At 33.1% G+C, this 12,810-nt stretch overlaps 1 long non-coding RNA gene across 1 annotated transcript in view; it reads right to left on the bottom strand.

Annotated features, from left to right (window-relative positions):
* Window positions 1-11,989, bottom strand: part of LOC137650154 (uncharacterized) — a 370,336-nt gene extending 358,347 nt beyond the window's left edge. The window contains exons 1-2 of the long non-coding RNA XR_011045934.1: window positions 11,726-11,989; window positions 7,113-8,400 (exon numbers count right to left, since the gene is read on the bottom strand). This is a non-coding gene — a long non-coding RNA (uncharacterized lncRNA). The remainder of the gene's footprint in view (window positions 1-7,112; window positions 8,401-11,725) is intronic.
* Window positions 11,990-12,810: the final 821 nt, after the last annotated feature.

Genomic DNA, 12,810 nt, shown 5'->3' with positions numbered 1-12,810 from the left:
TATTGTAGGAGATTATTTGCCATACACAAAACAGGTTTCAATACACTTAATAGAAATATTAAGTATAAACATGAATACACTACAGTCAATGGTAAACTATATCAAATTCTTTAACCCCGTTTTCTATCAACAAACTCGACCAACGACAGTCATAGAAAACTAACATATCAGATCTCATAAAATGGGATCCTAAAGTAATACGTTTTCTTTGATTTTTCTGAACATTGGAATGAGTTTGAAGTACAGATTTGAGATTACAAGTGTCATGATTGTGCAAATTAGTTAAGTTTTCAATAAAAATAAAGAGAAGGAAATGGAAAGCCCACCAAGGCCCGCCCCTTCCCACCTGGTAACAAATTTAATTAGGCATTTTGTTTTTGAACGAACAAAGTCACCAGGCCCTTGAATGCTTTCCATTTCCTTCTCTTTTTTGAAATCTTTTATTGAAAATCTTACAGACATTAATGCATTGATAGTGAATTAGATATGCCAAGAATAGTATGAGGTTTTCAAGATAATGCTATAGTATTCTAATTTCGACATCTTAAATGATGTTTAAGCAGTGACAGAACAAGGGTATTTTTTCTCAAATCTAAATTTTCGTTTAGAAACTATAATTAAATAAAAACGTTTAGGAGGGAGTGGAGACCTCATCCATCTTATATTACAATTCCACCACGATCAATTACTCCAGAAACCTTTTGCTTTCTCAAAAGCAGACAGGAACCACAACTGCCCAAAGGCATCTCTCATCCGTCCCATTTCATGTGCATGATTGAGTCGGGTAAAGGAGAAGACACGTGCAAACCACTGCCCTGACTATCCTTACTACTCCTCCTAGCAGATAGGCAGATCGGACCGAAGTACACATTAACCTTGCACGTGGACCACAAAAGTCAATTCAGTTCCATGTGTAATACATTCTCAAATATGACCCTTTTTGAAAGCTACATGGAGAGAACCTAATTTAAGATTTTCCTAAAAACTAAACAACCCTTAACCTAACAGTGGGCCTACCTACAAAGCTGAACCACCCTTAATCTAACAGTAGGCCTACCTACAAAGCTGAACCACCCTTAAATTAGCAGTAGGCCTACCTACAAAGCTAAAAACCCCTTAAACTAAAAGTAAGCTTATCTAAAAAGCTGAACAACCCTAAAACTAAGAGGAGGCCTACCAACAAAGCTGGAAACACCTTAAACTAACAGGAGGCCTACCTACAAAGCTGAAAACACCTTAAACTAACAGGAGGCCTACCTACAAAGCTGGAAACCCCTTAAACTAAGAGTAAGCTTATCTACAAAGCTGAACAACCCTTAAACTAACAGGAGGCCTACCTACAAAGCTGGAAACCCCTTAAACTAACAGGAGGCCTACCTACAAAGCTTAATACCCTTAAACTAACCGTAGGTCTACCTACAAACCCTGACAACCCTTAAACTAACAGTAGGCCTACCTACAAAGCTTAATAAATTTTCCCTAAGAGAGAGAGTCAGTCTCAAATCAATCTCTCTCTCTCTCTCCAGCCCTGAATAAATTCTATTGATATAACCTGCCCCTGATCAGCTCTTATGAAACCATGAACTATGGACAAGCTTAAGGAGATATTGAATTATTCGGAATCATCCTCTCTTAAAGGAATACTTTTAAGTCAGTCTACCTTTAACGGAATATCTTTGGCATAATAAATGTCGTATTTACAATCTTAATAGTCAGTAGATTTATTAATAAATTTGGAAAATTAGTTACATTAAAACGTATTTTGTGAAGTAAATATATTTTGAATTTGAGTCTAATTATCAGAAATTCATCATAAAATTAATGTCAAATATAAAACTTAGGAAATTGAATTATATTGGGCCATTATATGGTTTGAAACGGTTATTAGCAATGTTAAAAACATCTATGGGTATGATAATAATACTCTATTAACTGTTAAATTCTCCATAATGTTAAGGATAGTGGACAATCTCATGAATACTTTAGATAAATGAAATTTGATTAGAAAAGAATTAATCCTAAGACTTGCTAAGTGTCTATATTTCAATGGGATGAACTAACGGCTTTATTCCTTCATAAAAATTAATTCCATTTATTAAAAGACACTTCTGAAAAACTAGTATTTATAAAGTACCTTATATATTAGGTATCATTTGTAAATTTCATTACTTATGGTAAGAGCACGAGTCTGAATCTCTTCCCCTAAAAGCAAATTGTGTGAAAAAACCTTAAGCTTGTCTTACATATTCATAAAGAATATTTTTATATTTGCATATTTAAATCTCAACACCTTGCATATCACCTCATCTTACTGTGGCCAAATAAAAAGTTAATATCAAAGGTTCATAAAATAATGTAATATAATTTTGGCAATCCATAGATAAAAACAATTAGGATATACCAATCTGGTAAAGTGATCAACTGATTAAGCTACTATTGAAAAAAATCTTTAGATTTAATCTTAAAAGAATTGATGCAAAAACAAGTGAAATGACTTTAAATTAATTAACCGGTGAATTGGCTTTTTCATATATACTTTCAATTACTCATTATGAAACACTTTAAAACCCACGATTCAAATATGGAATGAATTTAGGCATCAGAACTATTGAGATAATTCTCAAAACTCTTTGATCTGAAACTCCCCTTTGGCCAATTATGTAAGGAAACCAAAATTTCTGTCATGAAATATGAATTTTTAGAGCTGCCTACTGAACAAAGTTTACCCTACTCTCAATATTTAAACTCAATCTCATGACTTGAACTCAATCTCATTATTTAAACTCAACCTCCTATGATTTAGTATAAATCTAGATTAAATTTTTGGTGTTAACCTGAGGTATAGACACTTTCTAACCTTGATTTAACCAGAGAAAAACTAATCTAAGTGTCAAAGATAACCTTTACACAGATTTATTAAAGTCACTACCTAATTAAACTTATTTTTCACTAAAGACAAAACTAGTATGAGACTATAACTCCTTTTCTATAGACTAGATCCTCCTTTTAGCACTTATACCAGACATCACCCAGCCACTCGTTCATTGCTTGTTATATATTTACTGATGTACAAGGAATGCTCCTCCTTCAATGAATTCCTAAACTCAATCCAAAGGCTTAACTTCAGTGGTAGAACAGCAACATAAGGGGTACATTCTCTGAGCTTACTGTCGTGAACCAGTTATCAAAATTACATTTGAAAACATTTGCGTAAATTTATAGGGACAATCCGACCTTTTTCTTCTCCCCTCAAGTTACCTAAAGATTGCGGTAATATCTACATTAAAATCAATGCAATTGGAGACATTTGAAAGTGTACTTTACCCAATCTAAAGAAAAGTATAATTCCACTTGAATAATCTTTACTAAGTTTTTGTTAAAGATAATTGCGCAGATTATTAACTAAATCTAAATCAACCAATTGAAATTCAAAACTATCTCACCAAATCAGTAAAGGTTTTCTGTATTTCACAATTTGAAAATATTGAAACGTACTACATAACTCGAAAAGTTACAAATTTCAAAGAAAGAATTATTGGCTAATTTGTATGTAATTTAAACGCTGGGTACATAAAATATTCAAGACATTAATATCTCTAAAAACTTATTTTTCAAGATTTTCGTTATAGTACTTACATAAATTCTGATTAAGTGCTTTGAAGATTAATGGACTAACTTCTAGTTTCAGATTACATTACGTTACTATACATTTACTCAACATGGACGTAAGTTAACTAAAGTTTTAAACAGTTAAATCAACAGTTTATGACATTAAATATATTAGCATTTAAACGTAAGGGACTTTAGCATAAGCAGATCAGAGTTGATCAAGCTTTCAGTTAATTCAACAGTGTTTGGCTTTAGTTGTCTAGAAAGAATAGTGTAGAAAGCATGATCTTATACTAAACACCCTAAATTGTAAATTCAAATCTCAAGTGTCATTAGAATTAGAAGAAATTGGCGAGTTATAAAGTTTAAATTTTGTACAAGCTTCAGAGGCTTATCAGATTATGTAAAAAAATTTTGAATTACAACGTTTCCTTGCATAAAAAGAATATAACTTCAGAGTGGTTAAGTTTTGTAAATTACTACACAAGATACATTCCTGTACATCAGTATTATAGTACGTCTATAAAATCTAACCTTAAAAAGTCATACTTCAGTTTGGACCCCTTTGACTAATCATGAAAATTTTTAGAAATACCTAAACTGAGAGCAGATTAAACTAAACTATATTGAACTAATATAATTTAACCCTTTATTACGACTTATATAAATACTCCCTAAGCTAGGTTACCTGATCCTGAATTACAAAAACAAGGACTGTAATAATCCCTAAATTTCCCCAATCAACATTGGCAGTAACTCCCCACAAACAACTAAAACTATACGAACAACAATATATTCAAGAATGTATTACACATTTCTCCTAAAATGACTACAGCAGTTCTTTTTCCCTTCTTTATGTCATGAACAGAAACAGTAGAAATCAGATATCTTGGGACATTTATAATCCCAGCTGGACCCCTTTTCAGAGAGCTCGGGTATCTCAGTGTAATGGAAAGCACTGGAATGCAAGACTGATAAGGTCAAGACATTTAAAGAAAAGTTATCTAAAAGTTTAAAACTAAATTAAAATATCTCTACAACCTTATGATTTTCATTGACATATAAACCTGAAAAATTTAGTAATACAGTTACTAATTTCACATGAACATTGAAAACTCAAACATTCTTGGGCATTTTAAGTCACTCTCTTGACAGAAATTTGTTCGTAACTCAATTTACACATTACATGACAAATTTGATATAGTTTGCAACTGAAATGATAGTGTATACATAACAGAAACCTGTTCAATTTGACATTACAATCTCCTACAATTCAAGATTAAAGATTTTTAAAAAGTTTTAAACTAAATCTCAAAAATATTTAAAAGCATGAAACATCAAAACTTTAAAATCATTTGAGGCTTTAAAGATCTTTTAACAAGACTGAATTATTAATCATGACTAGAATTGACAAGAAAGAATCTACCCTGACATGATTTCAGGGAAATCAAATTGGACTAAACATGTTCACCATAGCACAGTCTAGCATTTTGACAATACAACATAACCAAGTTAACAGTCTTCTTCTCTCATTAAACCAGCAAAAGTATGAATGAGTTCCTTACATGGGAAACTCATAAACAGTCTAAATGAACAGTGGTTCTAGTCAAAAGCAAGATATATACTTCATGGGCCCTCTGGCCTTTCAGTGGCGAGGAATATGGCATGTACTGATACCAGAAGAGGGAGGGGGCCGGATGGGGAGGGAGGCTCAGTCATATGAACGTTCCCTTTATTTTCTAAATATTTCCAAATTGGGAGGGGGTAGGATCAAGGAGTGGGAATGGGAGCTCTGAAACTTTAGTTATGTATTAGAGTGAACGATCTGATTCGAACCGTTTGCATGATATTACAAAATACTCCCCTGAGTCATTTTCGAAATTCAAAGTTAATTTCAAGGTATGTTCATGTAGCTTAAGAGAAAATGAGGAATAATACTATTACTAGCCAAAGCCCTACCATTTCACACACTCACATACTAGCCCTCACACTTCCTAGCCCTACTAGCCATTTCACACCAAAGACCTCAAAGCTCTCCTAGCCATTTCACACCAGTGTCTTTCTAGTCACTTCACACAAAAGCCCTTCTAACTATTTCACACCAAAGCCTTCCTTGCCATTTCACACCAAAACCTTCCTTGCCATTTCACACCAAAGGTTCCCTAGCCATTTCACACCAAAGCCCTCCTAGCCATTTCATACCAGAGCCCTCCTAGCCATTTCATACCATAGCCTTCCTAGCCATTTCACACCATAGCCTTCCTAGCCACTTCACACCAAAGCTCTCATTGCCATTTCACACCAGTGTCTTTCTAGCCATTTCACACCAAAGTTCTCCAAGCCATTCCACACCAAAGCCCTCCTCATCATCTCATCTGCCAATGATCACCTAAATCTATTTACTATTCGGTATTATCCAGCAATGTTCAAGTTCTACTTTGATTCTTAGTATTTAAATCTATACGAATCAACAAATCAGCCCTCCGACCTTCCAAAAAGCACAAAGTTTTAGAACTATCTTTCCTAAACTTAAATTTAAGCTTCTCTAACAATATCTAATTAAAATCTGAAAAACGTGAACAGTAACTTTCTTTTCCCTATATTATATACCTTTTTATTCCATTCAAAGTATACTCCTAAAATCCTCTATAAACTACTCTAGTCACAGAGAGAGAGAGAGAGAGAGAGAGAGAGAGAGAGAGAGAGAGAGAGAGAGAGAGAGAGAGAGAGACTTAAGATTTTTAACATGGGGGCGAACGATGGACATTTCATCAAATACTGAATCTTACAAAATTAAGAATAAAAAGTATGGTAAGTTTTTACACAAATTACAGACATTGAAATATATACTCTAGATTTTTAGATATAGGACCAATAGTGCATTTAAACTTTAAATTACTTCAGATTCATGTGTTAACTATCACCCTTTATGAAATTCAAAATGCAATATGGGGCATCAACTATCCAAGGTATACTATAGAAACTTGAAAGAGTTTTGTGTTAAGAAACAAGCTTATAGGACAGAAAGAAACATTGAAAGGCTAAACAAGAACACACCTTGAAATAAGCATTTAAAGCAGCTCAATTTAAATGCCCCAAAAATAAAGGAATTACGTATACTTAAACTTAAACCTCATTTCCCTCAACTGAAAGTTTTGGCATCGGATAATTCAGTAATCTTATATAAACTTAATTCCTAATACAATAACACTACAGTTTGAAATTTCCCCAACTAATTTACGAATATGTTCCTATTTCCTGAACTTTAAAAAGAATATAGATTACAAACTAAAACTATTTTGATATCCATAAAGTTTTTTTCAAATCTTACTATAAGTACTTAATTCTTGAAATTAAAAATGGACAAATAAATTTAGGAAAACCTTGCTTCTAGGATCTCATGATTTGAATGGCCACTGGATTAAATAAATAAATACTGAAGATATCACTAGACTAAAATTTAACTGAAATAGCCCAGCCTCTATCTGAAATAGACCACCTACCTGAAATAGCCCAGCCTTTTTTATGAAATAGCCCAGCCCCTTACCTGCAATAGCCCAGCCTCTACCTGAAATATGCTTCTTGAAATAGCCCAGCCTCTACATGAAATAACTCCTACCTGAAATGGCCCAGCCTCTACATGAAACCACTCAGTCCCTACCTGAAATAGCCCAGCATCTACCTGCAATAGCCCACCCTCTACCTTAAATAGCCCATCCTCTACCTTAAATAGTCCACCCTCTATCTGAAATAACTACTCCTTGAAAGAGCCCAGCCTCTACCCGAAATAACTCCTACCTGAAATAGCTCCGACTCTACCTGAAAAAGCCCAGCCTCTACTTAAAATAGCCCACCCTCTACATGAAAGAACCCCCACCTGAAATAACTCCTACTTGGCATATCCCAGTCTCTACCTGAAAAAAACTCCTGGCACAAAGAACTCCTACCACAAAGAACTCCTACCACAAAGAACTCTTACCTCAAAGAACTCCTACCACAAAGAACTCCTACCTCAAAGAATTCCTACCACAAAGAACTCCTACCTCAAAGAACTCCTACCACAAAGAACTCCTACCTCAAAGAATTCCTACCTCAAAGAATTCCTACCACAAATAACTCCTACCACAAAGAACCCAGCATCTATCTGAAATAGCCTGCCCTCTACTGAAAGAACTCCTACCTGAAATGACTCTTACTTGAAATAGCTCACCTTCTATCTGAAAGAGCTCTTACCTGAAAGAACGTCTAAATAACTCCTTCCTGAATTAACAATATTTGAAGCAGCCCAGCCCCTCCCTGAAATATCTTTTACAGGACTATCAAAAATTTCCTAACCAGGATTTCCACAATAAGATCTTCCCCACATGAAACCAGGTTGATGAGAATAATATATAATTTACCTCTAAAAGACTTCAGGTTAGTTTACGCAATATTGCAATCTTAGTTACTGACATGGATTTATAGACCTAAATTGATTCTTAACTAAATTTTAGTCCTCAGCTATTCATTAAAGCAATTTCGAATGGGAAATTAATGTATAAAAACTAAATTCATGAAACTAAAAATGAAAGAATTTGGGTAAATTAGCAAGCTAGCAATATGACTCAGCACACCGTCCAAGATTTAAAAGGATGATGCACATTAAGGACTATCCTGGATTAGTCCTGCGGGATCGGGACTCTCCTATTAAAGTCCTTCGGTGGAAGCAGAGCAATTGGAAGTTCTAGAACACCATGTTGGGCCATTGGATTATGAATGTAAGTTGTCCCTATTCCAGAAGGCCACGTTAACCTGAAAGTAAAATAAAAGTTAATAGGGACTCTCAGAAAATTGGTATTCAAGATTTATGAAGTACAAATTTAGTACAGTTTTAAGTAATTTTTAAGAAATAATATATTTCTAATAAATCAGTTCAATCGAAAACAAATTAGGATATCTTAAGCCCCCAAAAGTAAGATATTATAATCCCAAAAAGTAGCATATTTTAAGTGACAAAAGGTAAGATATTTTAAGCTACAAAACTAGGATATTTCAAGTCCCAAAAGTGAAATATTTAAACCCTCCAAAATTAAGATATTTTAAGCCCTCAAAATTAATATATTTCATGCCACCAAAAGTAGGACATTTTAAGACCACTAAAACAATATATTTAAAGACCCAAAAGTAAAATACTTCAAGCCTCCAAAACTAAGAAAATTTAAGCCACAAAAAATATATATTTTAAGCCACCTAGAACAAGATATTTTAAGCCCCAAACCTATTAGGATAATTTAAGCCACAAGCAATTATGATATTCCAAAGACCCAAAACTTGTGATATTTCAAGAAAATAAATTAGAATATTTCAGGACAAAAAAAGAAAAAAAGGATTATCATAACCCTTTTACCCCCAGACTCTTTGGAAATTTCCAACCCTTAATCCTCAAGGGGTTATTTTTATCCCAGCACATTTTGCAGTATATTTTTTCTAAATTGCTCTAACAGCCTTAATTTTTGTCATAGAGAGGTCAAGTTGGTCTCATTCTCTTGGAAAATGCCTGAATTTTTTCAGTAAAATATCAAAAATATGAAAAAAAAAAATTTTATAGCATTTTTTTGCAAGGACGTACCGGTACGTCCATGGGGGTAAAGGAATGGGTTTTGTGAAACGTACCAGTACGTCCTTTGGGGGTAAAAGGGTTAAATGATTTACAGTCTCCCACACTAACGTGTGAACTTTTGCCAAAAATATGTTGATTTAAGTTTTGTCATATTAACCCTTTTATCCCCAAAGGACGTAATGGTACGTTTCACAAAACCCATCCCTTTACCCTCATGGACGTACCGGTACGTCCTTGCAAAAAACTGCTATTTATATTTTTTTTGCATATTTTTGATAATTTTTTTCAGAAACTTCATGCATTTTCCAAGAGAATGAGACCAACCTGACCTCTCTATGACAAAAATTAAGGCTGTTAGAGCAATTTGAATAAATTATATTGCAAAATGTGCTTGGAAAAAAAAATAACCCCCGGGGTAAAGGGTTGGAAAGTTCCAAATAGCCTGGGGGTAAAAGGGTTAAAGGTTTATAAGTGTGGTAACGTCCCAGACTGGTGAACGTCAGACTGGGGTTCGAGTCCCACTCAAACTCGTTAGCTCATTTGGTTGCTGCACCCTTACTATCCTTTTAAGATAAGGATGGGGGCTTTGTGTCATCCGCAGCCATTGCCTGGCCCTCCTTGGTCCTAGCTTGGGTGGAGAGGGGATTTGGGCGCTGATCATATGTATATATAGTCAGTCTTTAGGGCATTGTCCTGCTCAATAGTGGAATGTCACTGTCCCTTGCCTCTGCCATTCATGAGCGGCCTTTAAACCTTTAAAACTAAATGGAGATACAGAACTAAACTCTAAACTTACACGAGTTTAAAACATTAAAAAAACATTAATTTAATCTGAGTTCTGAAAAGAAAAATCATTCAACAAAAAAATATGTATGATTCTTTAATCTAATACAGAAAACAAAGAATTTTTATTTGCTATGAATAGATAAGATCTTAATCTATCCATTATTATTATTATTGTTATTATTATTACAACCCTAGTAGGAAAAGCAGAATGCTATAAGCCCAAGGACTCCAACATGGTAAAATAGCCCAATGAGAAAAGGAATAAGGAAATAAATAACCTACAAGAGAAGTAATGAACAATTAAAACAAAATATTTTAAGAACAGTAACAACATTATAATAGATCTAAAAATATGTATGATTCTTTAATCTAATACAGTTTGAGTAAGTCCTATCACATGAATTTTAATCTAAAGACTCCACTACTTGAAATTCTCATAAAATGGAAAACCCTTATCAACAAATACTAAATTCAAATCTTCAATATCAGATATCAGGCTGACATAAGTTTTTATAGTTTATGAAATATCTGCTTTGATGTTACTGTTTTTAAAATATTTTATTTTAATTGCTCATCATTTCTCGGATCGTTCATTTATTTTCTTACTTATTTTCTTTCCTCACTGGGCTATTTTTCCCTGTTGGAGCCCTTGGGCTTATAGCCTGTTGCTTTTCCAACTAGGGTTGTAGCTTAGCTAATAATAATAATAATAATAATAATTACTTTATTTTAAGTGTTCATAATTTCTCAGATCGTTTATATATACAGTATCCTTATTTTCTTTCCTCACTGGGCTATTTTTCCCTGTTAGAGCCCTTGGGCTTATAGCATGTTGCTTTTCTAACTAGAGTTGTAGCTTAGCTAATAATAATAATAATAATAATAATAATGATAATAATAATAATAATAATAACTATTTTAAGTGTTCATAATTTCTAATATCGTTTATTTCCTTATTTTCTTTCCTCACTGAGCTATTTTTCCCTGTTAGAGCTCTTGGGCTTATAGCATGTTGCTTTTCCAACTAGAGTTGTAGCTTAGCTAGTAGTAATAATAATAATAATAATAATAATAATAATAATAACCATTTTAAGTGTTCATAATTTCTAATATCGTTAATTCCTTATTTCCTTTCCTCACTGAGCTATTTTTCCCTGTTAAAGCTCTTGGGCTTATAGCATGTTGCTTTTCCAACTAGAGTTGTAGCTTAGCTAGTAGTACTAATAATAATAATAATAATAATAATAACCATTTTAAGTGTTCATAATTTCTAATATCGTTTATTTCCTTATTTCCTTTCCTCACCGAGCTATTTTTCCCTGTTAGAGCTCTTGGGCTTATAGCATGTTGCTTTTCCAACTAGAGTTGTAGCTTAGCTAGTAGTACTAATAATAATAATAATAATAATAACCATTTTAAGTGTTCATAATTTCTAATATCGTTTATTTCCTTATTTCCTTTCCTCACCGAGCTATTTTTCCCTGTTAGAGCTCTTGGCCTTATATCATGTTGCTTTTCCAACTAGGGTTGTAGCTTAACTAGTAATAAAAATACAGTAACAAGAGTAATAATATTTAGGCTACTCAGCCCAGTCTAAAATCCCTAGTCTGTAATCTTGTGACTAAGTTTAAATGTCACAAAATCTATTCTAGATTCTAAAAATCACACATTTAAAATAGATTTTACCATCCAAATGAAGTTTACAGTATTAGATAACTGAAGATGCCATACTTATCTCGTCTCATATAGAAGATAGGAGACTGAAGACCTTATCAGACAGTTTCTCAAATTCTTGGACATCAACGTCTGCGCCTCCTCCAGGCTTCAGTGCCATACCAAACTGGAACACAAATCTGGAAAGAATTGAAAAGGTCATTTCAACAGATTTTCTGCTTTTGCCTATTGTACCTAACTAATTCTTCCTAAAATTTTGACAAAAAAGTAAACTTGAAGTTTTGTTGTCCACAAAAGTAGGTAACTATTATTTAATGTCTAAGTCCGTTTTACATAACTAATTTTTCATAATATTATTTAACCAAAAAAGTAAACTGAAGTTTTGCTGTCCAAAAAAGTAGGTGACTATAATTTAATGTCTATATGGAGATTTAGAATTAGAACTATACTTGCATTTGTTTTTCTCTTTTACAAAAGATGTATTGATTAAATCAAAGCTTGCCAACTATCTGGAATTAATAAAAAAAAAGGCATGAACCTAAACAAATTTATAAGTTTGATCAACTTTTTCTTTTTACAAAAATGAATAGATTTTAATCAAAGCTTGCCAACTATCTGGAATTAGTAAAAAAAACAAAAAAAAAGTATGAACCGAAAATTTATATTTTGATCAAACACAGCTTAAGTGAAATTCTATGAGGCCTATCACTCTAGTTTCAAATTAAGGACAAAAATCTCACTGAATGGAAAATCAATTTCTAGAAACCCTAAGATCTTAGACAATTGCTATTTTACTAAGCATAATCTAATATTGTTCTGTACATGATTGAGGAACATCCTATCAGCATTGAAAGCCAGAAATCTAACCTGTCTTCTAAAAAGCACAGAACCTTAAAACGAAGATTTCACTATTCAAGCTAAGTTTAAAGCATCAGTTCATCTTTGATGGTGTCATACTTAACCCTTTTACCCCCAGGCTCTTTGGAAATTTCCAACCCTTTTTTTTTAAATTGCTCTAACAGCCTTAATTTTTGTCATAGAGAGGTTAGTCTCATTCTCTTGGAAAATACCTGAATTTTCTCAAAAAATTATCAAAAATATGAAAAAAAAAATTTTATAGCATTTTTTTGCAAGGACGTACC

This window comes from Palaemon carinicauda, chromosome 11 (assembly GCF_036898095.1).
Source record: "Palaemon carinicauda isolate YSFRI2023 chromosome 11, ASM3689809v2, whole genome shotgun sequence".
NCBI lineage: Eukaryota > Metazoa > Arthropoda > Malacostraca > Decapoda > Palaemonidae > Palaemon > Palaemon carinicauda.
This window is presented reverse-complemented; position numbering and strand designations above follow the sequence as displayed.